We start from the raw sequence: 15,778 nt of genomic DNA on the forward strand, positions 1-15,778 counted from the left end.
CTATTTTCTAGATCAAAGATTATTAGGTTCAGGTCCTGAACGTCAACAGCTCCTATAGCCGACAAAAGTAATTTACATTGTGCTGGGCATGATTGCAGCACTTCCAAAGCCGACATTGCTGAGGGTGAAATAGCTAAATCCTCAACAATGTTATAATTCTGAGCCGCTCTCGCATGTGGATTGAAAGTTGACTTTCGAAGTATACCCTTGGCAGGCGGTTTGATTACTAAGTCTGGATTAGGTTTCTCGATCTGTAGTGGATCGAAACCGGGAGCTAAGGTTGATGGATTAGAATGAGAAGATTCTGCTTCTTTGCCATCAACAGGACTTTTACTACCATAATCTTGCGATCGAGTCGCAATCCTAACATGGGACATCATCAATATGGGTTCTTCATTGGCACTCGAGGAAGAACCTATCATCTTACTGTCTTGACTTGGAAATGGATCCTTCAAGACATCAGGAGTTTGGGAACCTTTGACGATCTTCGCAACCTCTGCACGATGAGGGCAGTCTCTTGTAAAATGTTCTTTGTCACAAATGAGACAAGGATAACGAGGTTTACGCTTTTCATCATTGGATTCCGCCTTTTCAGGTTTCTCCTTTGAACTTTTGTCTTTTTTATTCTTCTTCTTTCCTTTCTTCTTCCCACCAGATTTTGATTTAGCTGTAGATGAATCTACAACGTGAATATCGGCGAAAACCTCTGCATAAGAATCTCCTGTTAGGGAATCAGGCAAGGTTATGATAGGAGAAGAATTCTTGGAAGACTTCTTCTTACTTTTAGTGTTAACTGTACCAATCATACCGTTAGCGGCATGAGATCCCGAAGGAGCTGCAGTGATTTGATTTGACTTGGGAAGATCAGGGACCTTTTCGTGTAACGTACCTGACTGAGTATAGACCAAGTCAAGGTACTGTGCTTGAGCAATCACTTGCTCCTCAGTAACAACTCCGGCTTTAGCAACATCTTCAGTGATCCATGGCAGCAAAGATTTGACAAACCACTCAGCCAAGATTTGATCCGGAATAAATACCTTCACTAAACGTCGTCGACGTCTCCACTCATGAATATGATCTGAAATGTACATGGATGTTGACTATTTTAGCGAAGTTAACAATTCCGTGCCATTGTCATATTGGACTAGCAACTGGAAATGAGTTAAAAACGAGGTAGCTAAATGACTAAAATTATAAAAAGTGCCTCGCGGTAACTCAATGTACCACTTGGCCGCGAGACCAATTAGAGTGCGCTGGAAAAGTCTAAGACGGATCGAATCATCTGTGATGGAGTTAGATGCACACCAGAGGTGGTAAGTCATCACATGGTTCGACGGGTCCTCTCTTGATTTACCTTCGAACTTGGGAATGTCACTGGGCAACTTATTCAGCATTGGCGGCCAAAACGGAAGATAATTAATCGGATCGTTCGTTAGGCGTGACAAGTATGGTAAGTCCAAAGTTGTGATAAATGGTAACTGCCGATTAGGATCCCTAAAACTCTGGGTCATGAGACCAGCCACAGGAGGAGAATATCCGGGATAACTAGGAATAGGAATCGCATTCGGGATATTGTATCCTCCCGGAAAACCAGGATTAACCGGACCATACTGGGGTTGTTGAGGTTGTTGATAAGTGTACCCAAGATATGGTTGATACTGATAAACTGGCTGCTGGACAGCAGGACCGAATTGGTACTGTCCCTGGTACGGTTGATAGGTGAATTGTGGTTGACTTGTGACAACCGTACTTAAACCAGGTTTTCCTACAGGCATCTGAACCGTAGTTTGAATCATAGATCTAGACAGTGGTAAAGATGTCTGAGGAGTAGATACAGGAACAGTAGAAACCGGAGCTGTCGATACTCCAGAAGTAGGTGGGGTAGATTGAACAGATGTTGCGGCAGTTGCAGCAGTCGTTTGAGATGGAGTATGAGGCGCAGTAAGCCCAGACTGAGAAACTACCGAAGGTATAGAAGCTTGAATGTTAGACTGGACTGGTTGCTGGGGTGAACCAGAAACTAAGGGTTGTCCAGTTTGAGATGACAACTATACACTTGGCCGCAACACTTGTTGAGTTTGCGATGGATCCCACACTATGTTCATTCCGGGGTACTGACCCATAACAGGTTGAGAATATTGAGGACCATAACTAGGTTGAGGGTAGGATTGATAATTGAAAGGTACATTTCCCGTTCCTTGAACATAAGATTGACCTTGGGGTGGTTGGAAACCTTGGTTCGAGTATTGACCTTGGGGTAGATACCCTTGAGGCATGTACTGATACTGGGGTTGACCTTGAGGTATAAATTGATACTGGGGTTGACCTTGGGGTACATATTGAGTCTGGGGTTGACCTTGAGGAACGTATTGTACCGTAGGTACTTATTGTCCTTGAGGTTACCCCCCAGATGCAAATTGTGTACCTTGAGGTTTCCCCCCAGGCGTTAATTGAGGCTGCCCGCCAGGTGGTAACTGGCCACCTTGAGGTTGAGAATTGGGAATAGAACCTGAAATCATAAGAATGTCTTCTACGCTCAACGAATTTGCACCATTGCTTCCAGTGAATAACCCTTGTTCAATGGGTTGAGGAGATGCTCCCGAAAAAGTACCAGAAAGTGACTGATACCCAGAGGGAACAGAAGGACCTCCGTACAAAAAAGATTCAGGCGATTGAGTAAACATGGACGACTGACCTGACATATTTACGGGAGTATAGAAACCTCTAGGATGATAAGGAGCACAAGGTGGTGAAAAACTTAACACTGGGTTTTCCAAATAATTAGTCAAAGAAAGATACCAAGTAGTACTTCTAGGTGGACTGTAAAAAATTGATTCACGCTCCCTTAGATCAATAACAGGTTGATTTTCAGGGACAGGGATGCCTACTTCTTCTTCCGGAGCAAGTTCTTTAATAGCTATCAAACCAGAAGGAAGATTTTTGGTGATTACTCTTTCTACCCTAGGTGAATTAGGACGACTAGAAGTTGGAGAGACAAACCTCGATGTTGGAGTAACAGGTTTAGATATCTCAGGTTCTTCACCTATATCACTAGTAGATGAAAAGCTACCAGCAAGTTCAGAAACCGAAATAGATTCAGGATTATAGCATGTTACTAGAGTTTGGTAATCAGGATGTACAACCAATGAAGACTCTCCTTCCTCAGGTGACCCAACTTTACTACCACTAGGAGTTACGAGGACTTTCAAGCCTTCAAGCTGGCTCGGGACTTCTTTAGGAGGTTGGCCCCGAAGTCTACGGGACTTCCTCAGTAAATCAGCCACAGTTACAAACTCAGGAGACTGGCCCCGAAGTCTACGGGACTGTCTTGGTAATTCAGCCACAGTTAAAAACTTTTAACTACTTCACACGCAAACAACGTAAAATATCAATGAAAACCACCTAAAGCCTCTAAAGAACCAAACAAATTTGAATCACACGCCTAAAGAATCTAGAGATCAAACACACACAAATAGTAACTTTCCGGACCGAAAACACTAGTTGGTGATGAAATCCAACGTCGCAGAATTCTGTACAGAAATGGTGGTTGGAATAGTTACCCCGGCAACCTGCTTAATGAATAGAATAGACCAAGTTCCTCCACTTAACCGTCTCGAGTGAAGTGAACCCCCTAGAAAATCCAAGTGAGTCTAGTCGACATCTGCTCCAGGTACAGTGGGATCTTCCCAACACTGTCACCTTAGGAAGAATCCTAAAGAATATGGTCACTAAGGCTACCAACTGAGACAAATACACCTGGGGGAACAGTCTACGATCCGATACGCACGCAAGGGCAGAGTAGCAAGCTCAATCCCCTTGAAGGCTCCTTGACATAATCCAAGGTTTACCAACAAGTGACCCCAGGCTCCTCGACAATGGTTAATCTGAGGTTTATCATTTTTAATACGTGAATATCTGGCGTCGTTCCCAATGAGGAAGGATTTATTCCCACATTGGTTCGGACATGATCTCGTGCTTCTCCTTTAAAAGGAGCTTTCCCAGAGCATAAATGCAACAATTGGATTTCCTCCTACCACAAGATATAGCTACTTGTTTGTTTTTACTGTCTTGGAGAGTTAATTACTCTCCTACTCCAAGACACTAGCCTAAGCTAAGTTGGTGTATCAGAGCCCTAGAAATAAAATGTTACTAGGTGAATTTTACTTTAAGCGTTAATTTTAGTGGTTATTGTTTAAGTTAAGAGGTGGTGGAGATGAAACTCGTGGTGTAAAGACTCGACTCGAAATCACTAAAAAGATGCACCTAAGATGATTTAAACAATCTTTTCTCTTCGATGAACTTCTACACTAAGAAAGAGTTTGAGAATGCAAATACTTTGTAAACACAAATCTTTCTCAATTAAACAAATTTAAAGAAGAGCTTTTTCCTTTCCAAAGCACTCAAAATGAGACAACTAGTTATTTCTCAAAAATTTCCCTTTTCTTTTCAAAGCACTCAATCACTACAAAAACAAACTTTTTCCAAAAGAGATTTTTTTTATTTTTGTAAATAAAACACTCAAAACTAATGAAAATGACTAACTTTGAGAGCTACAAACTATAAAAAGCTACTTGAAGTCAAAGCCTACTAAAAGTCTTTTTGAGGATGTTTTACTTAGCTAAATGTGAGCTAAGGACTAATTTATGCAGAATCACAATTAGTCAAAAAACAACCAATCTCTCGTTTTCCTTTTTTTAAAATGAAAATTCCAACTTTCAAATACACGTTTTTCGAAATTTTGAAATGAGAAAACACAAAGCAGATTCTTCAACAAGGGGAGATTTCATAAATGGTCAGACTCATAAGAAGACTAGTAGACACCAAGGTAATCTGAGGTCCCTACGGCTTCTAAGCTCACAGCCACTACACAACCAGAAACGAAAAACAAACCCAACAAGAAAAATTCCTAGGAATTCCACCTAAAACCCTAACACTAATGAAATTAAACCAAGGAAAGTTTTTTGACAGGGAACAAGCAGGTCTGGGCAATGGCTAAAACCTATAAACAAATTCTAAACTGATAAAAAAGAGAAAAATTTAAAATTTTTCAAAATTTTGACAGGGTACGCAGGAAACCTGTTTACACAGGTGCGTCCACGCTCTGTGCACAAAGGAAAAGTGCATACAGGTACGCACTGTGCCTAACTTAGAGGGTGCGTACCTCTCCCTAAACTATGAAAAATAAGAACTGACTCAAAATTAACTAAATTCACCCAATCCCACAATCATCAAGTCAAAAACAGAAACAGAAAATACAGTTTCTCAAGTCAAAGTATAAACAAGGAAAACAATCAAGTCCCCAGCGGAGTCACCATTTTGTCGCACGGAATGAGTCGATCTTGCGAACAAGATAGACCTTCCTAGAATCTAAAGAATACCTAACGACAAGCAAACCAACCAGAAACTATCTTTCTCTAAATATGCTTTAATAAACAATAGCAAACAAGTGTTTTTAGGGCCTACCTTTGGTCCAACGCAAGCTTGTGGATGCCCTCGCTCCTTTGATCCAAATGAGCTCCTTTTCGCGAATCTGCAAACACAAACAAGGCAAACAAATTAAATAGCACCTGAAAAGCCAATTGCATAAAACATATTTAACATGAAAGTCAAGGAGTCCATGAAACAAATAGCATAAGATACTTGTTGAGAAAAATGAGTTTGATTGTATTAATTCAAAAGAAGAAGAACTTTACAACCTTTGCCTTGACGCTGTACAAGCTCCTCCCAAGGTTCAACAAGATGTCTCCTCTACTTTGACAAGTTTCACTCACTCTCTAATGGAACCAAGAGGTATTTGATCTCTCCTCTCAAGCTCAACCAAAGAGTCTTAATTTCACCAGCATTCACCCTCAAAATGTTCAGCTTCTAACCTCCCTAGTCCTCACCCCAATGCCTGTATTTATAGTGCAATGGAGGGAAGTTACTAGGTCCTCCTTCAAAGGGATAAAGCCCTTCTTCAAAGGGATAGCTCCTTTAGTCAAGGGATTAGCTCCTTCTCTTTTGGGATGCATGAACCACCTCAGAGCGAACAATCCACGTCAAAATTCCTTCTAGAAAACTCTAGAAATAACCCAAAGTGAGTTTTTTAAGATAAAACTTGCGCCTTTTGACTTTCACAAGGGTCCGCACCTACACCGTTAGGGACAGAGCGGGTAGGTACGCAGCTTTTATACACAGAAGGTGCGGGACCACAGGTGACCATGAGAGAAAGTGCGGAACTAGAGTTACATTGATTTTTTAATGTCTTTCTCCCATTTCCAAAGCTTGATTTGAAGAGCCGAGGTCTTAGACTTGCTTAGGAGGTCAGTACAAGTGATGATAGTCCCATACTGACTGTAAATAATCATAGTGACGATATTTTTGTGTAACAATAGGTTAGTGGTCTGATGTGTAGTTATTAACAATACAAGGTTTCACAGTGCCGAGTTCTTCCACCATTTATTCATGTATAAGAAAACGATCCAGTCTCTTTGCTTTGCAATCCACGCCATCCCTTCCATCATCCCAGGTAGGTGCAATCTTAGTAGGGAAAATGTCAATCAACTTATGTTCAAATATAATATCATTAAACTTGTCCATCATATGATCAATACTATGGGACTATCCTTGCTCTTCATCTAGTCTAGTAGTGCAGTTTAAATCACCATTCAATATCAGAGAAATCAGATGCAATATTCCAGAAGCTTCAATGTTACTCCAAAACATGTGTTGAACCCTGTAAGGGGCATATATGCTTAGTATATGAGTCCTCCCTAGAAGACCCATAATGTTTCCAGCCAAAAGAATACCCGATCAACAAGAGAAATCCTTCATCCTGACCCAGCATGGACCCCCATAATGCTACCAACCCCACGACCTCCTAGTAACATCAGTAGCCACCATATGTCAAGTAGGGAGCATCTGATGGAAGTAGTCGATCGACTGTTGAGCCATATGAATATTTTCTTGAATGTTAATGATGATAGTACAAGAAGAAAGGAAAAGCTCCTTGAGGGCAAGGAATTTAGGAAGAGCCCCAATCCTAGAATGTTCATAGAAAGAATGAAATTCATGTGGGGTGTGATACATGCATGCTTGTTCTAAGGGCTTGAGGAGAGATAGACAAGGAAATAGGAATATTGATTAGAGAAGGAGAATTCATCAGAGTGGTATTAGTATGGCAGGGATGTGCACGAAAACATTTGCTTCCTCTATTCTGTTTCCTTCTTATAGTAATGTTACCAGCAGAAGATGGACTAATGACTAGGGATGATGAGCTTGGTTGTTTATGGATAGTGAGAGAGTGAAGGTCAAGAGTCTTCCTCTGAAGTAGAAAGTCTAAATCACTATCTACCGAGTTATTTGGTGAGGATACCAGGGATCTCGGAGTAATAGGCTGAGTAGGGGTAAAAATAGGGTGGCTAGTAGAGTGGGAGGGCTTGTGTGTCGGGCTGTATGTGATGTAAGATGTGGAGGGAACGTCGAAAGGTGGTCTCTAAGTTGGAACAGATTCCAAAGGAGGTGATACAGGGGTGGAGAGAAGAGGATTTTGTTCCCGTGGGGATGAGTTAGCAATGGTAGGGGAGCCAGAGTGTTCTGACGTTCAAGGAGATGATGGAACATACATAGGAACATACACGCTATTTTATAAATGAGGGGGTAGTTCAAAAAATAATAGTGAAGGGTGATTAGGATTACCAGTTTAATATGCTCACCACCTTGAGTGATGTTCCTTCCTCGATTCGGTTTGTAATATTTAGGTCTACCCTCCATCATATTCTTGGAGCTACACTGTTGATAGCCATGAGGGTACTGACTACCACCCTTTCCTCTTTGGCATTGTCCCATAATATGGTCTATGTGAGGGAAAATTAAGCATTGAAAAGGAATGCTCTAGAAGTCTAGACACTGAATTAGATTGGTATCTTCCCATATCAACTTGATATGATTAGGAAATTCCCCACAATAATCCTTCTCGATCAATATCCATGCAACTCTTTTGTCATAGGCACCCAGACACTGAGGGTCGACATAGTATTCCCACTATCTGTAAAAGCTTGTTTGATCCAAAATTCAATTGGAAATCTTGGTAGCTTGACCCAGATAAGCTTGTTCTTCGATGTCTCCTTCAGAAGATTAAAGCCAACATACCAGGAATGAAGAGCAACAAACCCACGACCCTTGACCCATGGAAGAGCTAGTATTTTTTGTAAATAATCCTCACTGAGAAAATGATAACTATACCAACCACCCATTAATCGAACCACCGTGGGCATATATCCGAGTAAAGACTTCCATTTTGCAGCAACCCATCCCCTTATCGCGCCTTCATCTACCTCAACAAAATACCATTTTCCAACCAGTCCTCTCTTCTGTAAGATGATAACTCTATCAATGATCACATCTTGGCCAAAACACAAGAAAGACGTTGGGGATGTAATTTGGAGAGCACGATGTTTTTGGCCACCCTGCCTACCACCACCCTTGTAATGAGCCTCGTTTGAACCATACAGAGCATGTCGACCATCTTCCCATAGATCATGTCCATCCCCAAGGATCACCACCTAAGGAGGGTAGCCCATGCCCAGCCTCGTCCCCGAGAATGAATGGTGAACTGACTCAGCATCCATGGTGGCCCTAATGAAGGCCTAGTGGGCTAATGTGTCAGATGTGAATGGGTCCATCTAGGAAATCCTCCAATTATCATGAATAATGTAAGGATATGTGGCGTCCTGCCAACTGAGATTATATATTGTAAGAATATCTTATGGTCATGCTAGCTGAGGTCAAAACCGCCACTGAAACAAAGGTGAGATATGGAAATATGTGCGCCAGATATCCAAAAACAAATAGTGCCCAATCAAGAGGATCAACACGTAAGCATTCATGGCCCAGGGCATCAGAGGATACCTGTGTTGTCTGTGTGATGAATTAGTCCCATGTTTAATCATAAATTAATGCCTAGCCTACCGCTAATAACCAAGTTCAAAAACCACCCGAATTTAGTGCATCTGATCATTGGCTTTTGTAAAACTAGAATCCCTCTGATCCAGGTGGATCTCCAGACACTAGTGGCATGAAAATGGCTCAAAATTCAAAGTGGCAGGAAGTCGATTAACTTGACATCAGATCGAGGTGCTCATCACCCTAATTCCAACAGTGATAACAACACTCCAATCCGAGACCGTATGAAGAAGATAGAAGTAGTCAAAGTTTGGGGTTAACCTACCCATGTGTACGGCTTAAGGAGGGCACAATTTGGCAAGAACCTGCACCAGAATCTGGCCAATTTTCTGGGAAAAATTCAAGGTCCATTAATTTGCCTAATATCCTCTAAGGTTCGATAAATTTTTCAAATGGGGCGGCAGGCCATAACCCTGGTCGCCCTTGGTGGAGCCTGCAACAAATTAACATTAAAAAAAGAGGGGTGGGTGATCATGACCCCTCCACCCCCAGAACCGCCATATAACAAATTTAATATATTAATGGGGTGGCAGCCATGACACCGCTGCCCTGAGAACCACCAACGCATTTATTATTATTATTATTATATATATATATATATATATATATATATATATATATATATATATATATAATGTTGGGGCGGGCTATCAACCCTGCCGCCCCTCCACACCACCTCTATAACATAACTTCTGGCGGATATGGGGGAGTGAGTCACCAGCACGGCGGACCCATCGCCCAAAAATTAAATAACAAATATATGTTATGTTAAAAATGAGAGGGGTGGGATTTGATCCCCCAACCCCTCCTCAACCATTTGACATTTTCAACCAATGCGCCAAACGGTCTCCATTGATAAGTTCATCACCATTTGTCTACATAAACCTTTCTGCATAGTGTGCCCGGAGGAGAGAGCATGGCACATTTTTCGAGGTAGATGAATTGTGGGAGGCAGAACCATGAGCAGACCCGTGATAGGGGGCAGAACCTTGTCTAAGCACATTTTCTAGGGGGTTGTTTTGGTCTAGTGTCAGAATTGGGCAGGTTTTATATTGATTTTGAACCTCTCAGTGACAAGAATTCAATGGTGATGCTAGTTTCTGCAACAAATCTCTCCATTTTCTAGCCATTTTCTAGATTGGAGGTATAAGACTCCTTTTGTAAATGTTGATTTTACTTCTTATTTCTCATGCCACTTAATGAATGAAGGCCTCCCCATTGATTGAGCAGGAACCAGAGACGTAGTCCAAATTGGATGAAGTCTATTATCAAGTCTCTTGTCTTATTTTCATGCTTTTATGTGTTTCTCCTCTTCTTTCATGTGCACGTTAAATTTCCATGGTTAAAATACAATTTATCCACATAATTCTTTAATACATCTATAAGAAAAAGATCTTGGATCAAGTGGTATCACAGTAGGTCTTTGTAGATGTGAATTGCATTTTTGTATGCTAATAAGAAATAGGCTCCCAAGAGGTGAAGGTAAGCTAAATTATTTCGATCCCGAAGTGGGGTGTGCACATCGAAGGAGTGACATAGCAGATGAAGAGGCTCATTATGAAGAGGAGCACAATTACCACAAAACCTTCTATACAATGACAGAAAAGGTCGATTAGTTGCTTTCAAGGCTAAAGAAGGTAGATGAGAGAAGGGCAGAAGAACAAGGTTCAGTGCATGGAAATGGTGGAGAAGAACCCCCTCCTTCTCCTTCCACGAGTGAAATTTCTTCTTCCTCTCATCACCATCATCATAGGAATTCAAGGGATGCATCTGACAACCTTTCTTTAAATTAGATTTGATCTTCCCATGTATAATTGTCAAAGTAATGCAGAAAATCTTAATAACTGGACTAGGCATATTGAAATCTACTGCAGGATTTAGTAGATCGAAGAGGACAAGGTGAAGATCTAGCTAGCCTCTCTTCGGCTGAGTGGCACCGCTCTTGTTTGGTGAGAAAGAAAATTGCGAAGTAGTAAGAGTGTGGGTAATCTTCTTTCCTCGTGGCCCAATTTTATTTTTGCATTAAAGGGACAATTTTATCCCTTGGGTTATAAGAAAAAATGCTTAATGGATTGGAAATACTTAAGGCAAGGGAGAGGTGAGGATGTTCAAAACTTTACCGAGGAGTTTAGAAAACAAGCATTTAATTTGGGCATTTCACTTGACTCACCTGAAGTAGTAACTAAGTATATTGGATCATTACATAGTTACATTAGGCACTCATTATTATTATTTGAACCAACTACTATTGACTCAGCTAGTGTAAAGGCCATTCATCTTGAGAACAGGGGAAAAAATGAAAGAGATGATCATTCCAAGAAACGACATTTCAAACCTCCAAATGGAAAACCCAAAGTGAAAGGAAAGGGAAAGGAGAAGAGGACAACATCAACCAAGAAAGATGGAGGAGAAAGTCCTTATTGCACTCACTGCAAAAAGGAAGGTCATGATGATGATCATTGTTGGAAATTGTACCTGAAAAAAAGACCAAAATAGTACGGAGAAAAGGGAAAGCATAAGACAATGGAAACTGTGCATAAAGACCTTGGACCCGATTTTAGAGATGAAGCATTGATCACGGAAGCAGGAAAAGAAGGTACTCTTATACCTCATGTTAATTTTGAATCACATGAAAGCAATAGTTCAACAGATGAGTCTCTTCCTAGTGAACAAAAGAGAATTGAGTTATTTCATATTGAAGTTGTCATAAATCATACAAAAGTGGAAACACTATTTGATACCGAATCCCAAGAAAATTTAATTTCAGTGTATTTGGTAAAGAAGCTAGGCTTAGAAACAAAACCACATCCAAAACCTTACCCGCTTGGATGGATACATGATAAAGAAAAATTGAATCTAACTAAGCAGTGTAAGGTTAAATTTGTGATCGCGTCTAAGTTAGTGGATGAGGTAGAACTTGATGTAATACCATTGGATATATGTGGCATGGTGTTAGGGGATCCATATTTATATGATAGAAAATTAGTCTTCTTCGGTCATGAAAACATATACCAAAACACAAAAGATGGGGTACAATATATTGTAAGGGCTGATAAAACTAAAATCAATGACAGCCTTGTAAGTGTAGGACAAATGAAGAGGTTGGGGAATTCCAGTAAGGGTTGCATGCTTATGGTTGTAATAAGGAAAGATGAAGAATTATCCGATGATTTGCATGGTTGTGATCATGTGCATAAAAAGGAATTATGTGAATTAATTTCTAACTATGATGAGATGTTTCAAGAACCAAGGGGATTACCTCTGAGGACGGAAATCCAACATGAGATCCATTTGCAGCATGACACTCCTTTACCAAACATTGGCATGTATAGGATGTCGACTATTGAGATGGAGGAGATCAAAAGGTAGGTGCAGGAACTATTGAACCAAGGGGTCATTAGACCGAGCACTTCTTCGTGTGGCTCACCAATTATTTTAGTGCCAAAGAAAGATGGCACATGGAGGATGTGCTTGGATTACTAAGCACTAAAAAATATCACGATGAAAAATCGTTACCCTCTCTCGTGCATTGATGATTTACTAGATCAGCTAAAGAATGCTATCTATTTCACCAAATTGGATTTGCATTGTGGTTATCACCAGTCCGAATTGTAGAGAAGGATTTGTTGAAAACCATCTTCAAGACCAAATAGGGGTTTTTCTAATGGATGGTGATGCCATTCAAAATTTGAAACACTCCAGCCACTTTCATGAGGGTCATGAATGATCTCTTTAGGCCATTCATTGATGAATTTGTTCTTGTATATCTAGATGATATTTTTGTCTTTAGTAAAAATTGGAATGAACATGTATGCGATGTAAAGAAAGTGTTTGATGTATTGAAAAAAGAAAATATCTATGTAAAATTGTCAAAGTGTGACTTTGGGAAAACCTCTTTGGTTTATCTAGGTCATATTGTTGGTCATGGTCAGTTAAAAATTGATCCTTCTAAAGTTGAAGCAATTGTAAATTGGCCTAAGCCTACTAGTGTAATTGAGGTTCACAGCTTTTTGGGTGCAGTACAGTACTGGAGGAGATTTATTACCAATTTCTCTATTATTGCAGCACCTCTACACACATTTACATGTGTAAAGAAAGTCTTTCAATGGGGAGGAAAGTAGCAGAAGTCCTTCAAAGCATTGAAAGAAAATATCAGCACTGCATTGGTCTTGGCCTTACTAGATCTCCAACAGCCATTTGAGATTGAGACAGATGCCAGCAGATATGCCATGGGAGTTGTACTGATGCAACAAAAGAAGTTGATATGTTACCATTCAGAGAAATTCTCTCAGGCTGTGATAAACTATCCCACTTATGACAAAGAGTTATATGCCTTGGTCCAGAGTGTGAAAAAGTGGAAACACTACCTGATCGACAAGGAGACCATCATCCATGTGGATCATTAGCCATTGCAGTATCTTCAGTCACAAACCAAGTTGCAACAAGCTCGTCATTTCAGGTGGATGCATTTTCTTCAGCAATTTCATCTGGTAATAAATTATAAGAAGGGCACTAGCAACAAAATGGCCGATATGCTATCTCGCCCTCCTATTTCTGCTTCTGTTATTTTGCATAATGCTTCATTATATTTTGAAAGTTATGCTGAACAATATGCTAATGATGATGACTTTAAGGATATTTATGCAATGCTAACCCATGGTTGACAAGTGGATATCTATCACTTAGAGGTGAAACTGTTGTATCACCTTGGAAAATTGTGCATACCCACAGGGGAAAGGGTACATGTAATCCAGGAGGCCCACACCTCCCTTGTGTTTGGTCATTTTGGTGTTGAAAAAACATTGTCATGTATAAAGATTTTTCTTTTGGTCTCATATGAAGAACATTGTGACTTGCTATGTAAAGGGATGTGTGATGTGTTATGTTTCAAAGCCCACTAATAGAAAACTTGGGCTCTACACACCACTCCCTATTCTGAGTCGTCCATGGGAAAGTGTGTCGATGGATTTTGTAGGAGGTTTGCCTTTGTATAGAAAATTTCACGACTATTTGTATGTCGTCGTTGACCATTTTAGTAAGATGTGTATTTTAATGCCTTGTAAAAAGAAGATCATTGCTGAGCAGGTTTCTTATATTTTCTTTTAGCATGTTTGGGTCCATTTTGGGTTGCCCACATCGATTGTGTTAGATCGGGACTCTCACTTTCTCATAGAGTTTTGGACCAGCTTGTTAAAGATGATGGACACCAAGTTGAAAAGAAGCACGACATTTCATCCACAGATCGACAAACAGACAGATGTTGTAAACCGCACCGTGTTACACTTGTTTCGAGGCTATTGTGGACAACATCCTAAGTTGTGAGATGAGTATCTTTCATATGTGAAACATTCCTACAATCTAGGAGTGCACTCATCTATGCATCGTTCACCATTTGAGACATGTTTTGGCTACCTGCCCAAAGATCCTTTTGATATGGTCTTTGGAAGGGAAGATGACTCCAGTGGACATGATGAGAGGGACAAAGCACAACAGTTCATTCAGTGGATCTAGTTGATTCACCAAGAAGTACAGGAGAAATTGGAGAAAAGTCACACCTGATACAAGGCTCTACATGACAAAGACCGAGTCAACCATCAATTTCAAGTGGGCAACAAAGTGTGGTTCCATATTAGCAAGGATAGAATGAAGGGAGAAGGGAAGAGGTTGCGGACAATTCGTTATGGTACATTCACCATCTTGGAGAAGATTGGAGACAATGCCTTTTGTCTTGATTTGCCGACATATATGCAAATGTACTCCATAGAGAATGTGGAAAAATTAAAGTTTTATGAGCCACCATTGGTTATGGACACCGAAGAGGTGGGATCAGTTCGTACAGTTGATGATTTTGTACCAGAGTATCTCGATGAGTTGACTGAGGATATCATCCTTGACAAAAGAACCAGGACTTCATGACGGGGAAATGTGGAATACCTTCAAGTTGGTTTCAAAGGGATGCACCATAGCAAGGCAAAATGGCTGGAAAAGGAAAGGGTGATGGAAAAATTCCCTCACTTTCCATTTGACGAATAAAGCTTTTGGTGGTCCAAAAGATCCTTAATTGGGAGGATTGATCTAGGTGGATCTCCAGACACTAGTAGCATGAAAAAGGCTTAAAATTCAAAGTGGCAGAAAGTCGATTAACTTGACATCAGATCGAATTGGCTGTCACCCGATTCCAACAGTGCAAACAACACTCCAATCAGAGTCTGTATGAAGAAGATAGAAGCAGTGGAAGTTCAAGGTTGACTTACCCATGTGGAAGGCTTAAGGAGGGCACAATTCGGAAAGAATCTGGCACCGGAATCTAGCCAGTTTTCCGAGAGAAATTATGGGTCTATTAATTTTCCTAATATCATCTAAGGTTCGAGAAAATTTTTAAATGGGGGGGGGGGGGGGGGGGGGGGTGGTCAGGCCATAACCCCTGCCACCCGCAAAACCACCATATAACAAATTTAATATATTTATGGGGTAGGCAGCGATGAGCCCGTCGCCCACGAAACCACCACCGCACTTAATATATATATATATATATATATATATATATATATATATATATATATAATGTGGGGGCAGGTTGTCAACCCCGCCGTGCCTCCACCCCACCTCTATAACGTCACTGCCAACGAAGATGGGGGAGCGGGCCACCAGCACAGTGGACTCGCCGCCGAAAAATTAAACAATGAATATATGTTATGTTAAAAATGTTAGGGGGGGATTTGATCTCGCAACCCCTCCTCAACCATTTGACATTTTTAACCAACGCGCCAAACGACCTCTATTTGTAAGTCCACCAACATTTTTCTACATAAACCTTTCTGTACAGTGCACCCGA

This window comes from Pinus tabuliformis, chromosome 8 (genome assembly GCF_031772625.1).
Source record: "Pinus tabuliformis cultivar Carrire ecotype Pingquan chromosome 8, CPIR1, whole genome shotgun sequence".
Taxonomy (NCBI): domain Eukaryota; kingdom Viridiplantae; phylum Streptophyta; class Pinopsida; order Pinales; family Pinaceae; genus Pinus; species Pinus tabuliformis.